This window comes from Lathyrus oleraceus, chromosome 1 (genome assembly GCF_024323335.1).
Source record: "Lathyrus oleraceus cultivar Zhongwan6 chromosome 1, CAAS_Psat_ZW6_1.0, whole genome shotgun sequence".
In the NCBI taxonomy this organism is placed as follows: Eukaryota; Viridiplantae; Streptophyta; class Magnoliopsida; order Fabales; family Fabaceae; genus Lathyrus; species Lathyrus oleraceus.
The window spans coordinates 25,350,116-25,353,382 of record NC_066579.1 but is presented as its reverse complement, the minus strand read 5'-3'; positions in this window follow the sequence as shown (position 1 = coordinate 25,353,382).

Sequence of the window (3,267 nt, the reverse complement as noted above, 5' to 3'; positions counted from 1 at the left end):
TAAATCCTCCGACAGTTTCGTATTCCTAGGTAAACCAGTATTGAGGGTGTAGGTTCACCGTGTAGCTTACTTCATGCCCCTCTAAGTTATACCATCCTCTGGCGGGTCTTCATGGCAAAATGTTAGCTACTTTTTGGTCAAATTTGAGCCTATCGATGTGATTGACATCTGCCTTGAAAAAATTCTGATTCGCTTCAATGGTTTTGACGACCCCGCCAATTTTCTAGATGGTGATCCTATGATGCATAGATGATGGTACATATCCTACCTTGTGAAACCATTCTCTGCCCAATAGAAGATTATAGTTTACTTTAGTCGGCACCACCATAAACAACATTGGCCTTGTGGTGGTTCCCACCACAACGTCGACTTGAATTAACCCTAAGGGTTTGTTGGTTTTGCCCTCATAGTTGAACATCACCATGTTGTTACAGGATAAATCCGTGGCAGATTTGCCTATTTTTCTCAAGAGGGATTGGGGCATAACATTAACACACGCCACACAGTCGATCAACACCTTGTTGATCCCCACGCCATTTACATTGGCCCTTATGTATAAAAGCTTCATATGCAATTGCATGGACATGTTTGGACTTTCAAAAATGGCATGGTATTCATTTACTAAACCGTCATTCATCACGTAATATCATAGAGGTTTATGGGTAGTAAGTTCTTCACCAAGACCTTCTTCCTCAACTACTTCCGTGACTATTTCATACTCCAATGGAAATATAAATATCATATTACAGATGATATATAATTTTGGTTTAGACCCAAAATCAAATTTATCGGTGTCCATCTCGGCATCCTCGGTTGCCTTGTTTTTCGTTGATTTCTCCTCTTTTACGGGTGACAAAGGTGGAAACAACCTTTGCTTGACTGGCCGTCGATTATTTCGGTCTTCATCGACAGATTGAACGCTATCACTTCTGCTGGAACTTCCAGCATCTCGTTCATCTTTCTTATTTGTCTGGTGCCTCCTCCACTGAGTCCTGGTCATGGGGTTTCTTCCCATATAGTTATGTGAGACATAAGAGTATTTATGTGACGATTGAGGGTTGTCTCAATACAAGGCACCAACATCAACATTCACAATTTTACATTTTCCTCCACCAGTTTTTGATTTATGAACAAGATGTAGCCATTCTCTGGGAGAATCACTTGTAGTAGGGATATAAGTTCTACCTTGGAACTTTGATGGACAATTCCCTTTGTTAGAGAAAGGTTCCTTGGGTTTTTCTTGTCGGAAAAACTTCTTGGCTTGATAGGGATTGGTCATCTCTAGCTCTTTAGCACCTTCCTTGTCAAACACGGAGCTACATCTGGGACACATCATTACCTCTGAATCTTTTAACTTGCACCGATTCGAGAAATTGACCAGCTTATCTTCAGCTTTAGGATATGCCTTTGTTGTTTGATACTCGTTGTTTGGTTTTCTATCCTCAGCCCTAACACTGGTGATAGTGTCGATGACCATGATGTCTACTGGTTTGATAAAGAAAACATCAGTTTTTATTTCATTTTCCTCATCCGGGCGTGATTTCTGCTTGTCAACGAACTTGAGTCTGCCATCCTTGAGAGCAGTTTTCACCAAGTTCGTGAAAAATACACATTGAAAAGTTATATGACCCAAAAAATTATGGAATTGACAAAAACCTTTTTTCTTTATCTATTCTAATGGAGGGACTTTAGTCCCTTTTGGGACAACGATTTCTCTATCAGCAACCAATAGATCAAAGATTTTGTCATACTTAGTAACATGAAAGGTATATGTTATAGCAATAAATGTTTCATTTTTAGGTTCTACGAATTATTCCCGTTTGAGGGTTTTAGCAGCTTGCATGTATAGGGAGGCCCCAACTTTAGTTTGGCCACATTGACCGTATTTCCTCTACATACTCGTACTCTGAGTCGGATGAGTTTCCTACGTTATCGACTTCAATTTAAGCTACTTTATTTTTACTAAACTTCGAAGTTCTAAATTTTTTGGCTTTCAACCGCTCAACTTGTTGAACTCTATCAGACAACTGGGCCATGTCTCTAAAGTATTAGGTGTCTAACTTCTTCCTAATGGAGTAGTCGAGACCCCCTGCTGCCAGTTCGACTAACTCATGTTCTAGAACCTATATAAAATATCTCGCTTTCAAAGTTCTGAACCTATTGAGGTAATCGTCAATTCTTTTAGCCACCTTTCTTTTTACACTGGCTAATTCCTTGAGGTTAATCTTACAAAGGCCCTTTCTAGTTAGGCCCACATAAATATGGAATTTAGGGGAAGAGTGGTGAACCATGTGAAAGTGTTATTCGTCAATGAGTTTGGAAATACTTGATTTTCAAGTTCTCATTATTGGCTAAATTACCAGCCTCAGTCTGGTACCGAGCAATGTGTTTGACGGTAGACTCACTAGTGTCGTCAGCGAACTTGGTGAATTTTGGGACTTTTTAGCCCCTAGGAAATTCGAATTTCCTTACATACTATGACAATGGGGATATATAGTTTGGCCTATGGAGGCATACGTAGAGTCCATTTTGTACCAAAACACGTTCGGCGATGTTGGTGATATTATCATGTACCTCATGTTATTCTGTCGGGCTTGTCTCAGGACTTGGTTGGTATCTTGATTGTGCTGCACTAGGACCATATCGAGGTTTTCCAGCCTTTGATCGTTCTCGATAATCCTATTTTCCAGAGGGTTAACCCTCTGGGGAATGTTAGGTACTGGAGTTGGTGTCGCTGGTGGTACCCCCCAAAAATTATCAATCCTACCCATTTAATGGGTTAGTTATTGATAACTCCTAGTTGTGTTTTCTAGAAGTGGGATAAACACATTACCTATCTGTTGTGTAATAGTGTGAACCATATTATGGTTACTTTCATCCATTAACTGTCTCATGACTTGGACAGAGTTATTGGTTAATGACGAAGCACCCTATGGAGGAAAATAACGTATTCCACCTGGTGGTTGTACTAGTTGGCCAAAGTTTCCCATTGTGGACGTTGAAGCCAAATATGGGTTAAAGGGAAATGATGTGGCCATCACGCTTTCTGAATATATTGACATACTAAGGTACAGGATTGCCATCATTGCAGTTGGCATGCTATACATTTGTTCCTTTTGAGGTAATGAAAAGCCTAAATAAGTAGGCCTTTGGTCTTCTGGATTTTGTAATTCCCTATCAACAGTTGATGCGGTTGACACTTGTGGTGATTAAATTCCCACATCTTACGGTATAGAGTACGCCACTTCTAGGCTTATGACAGTGGGC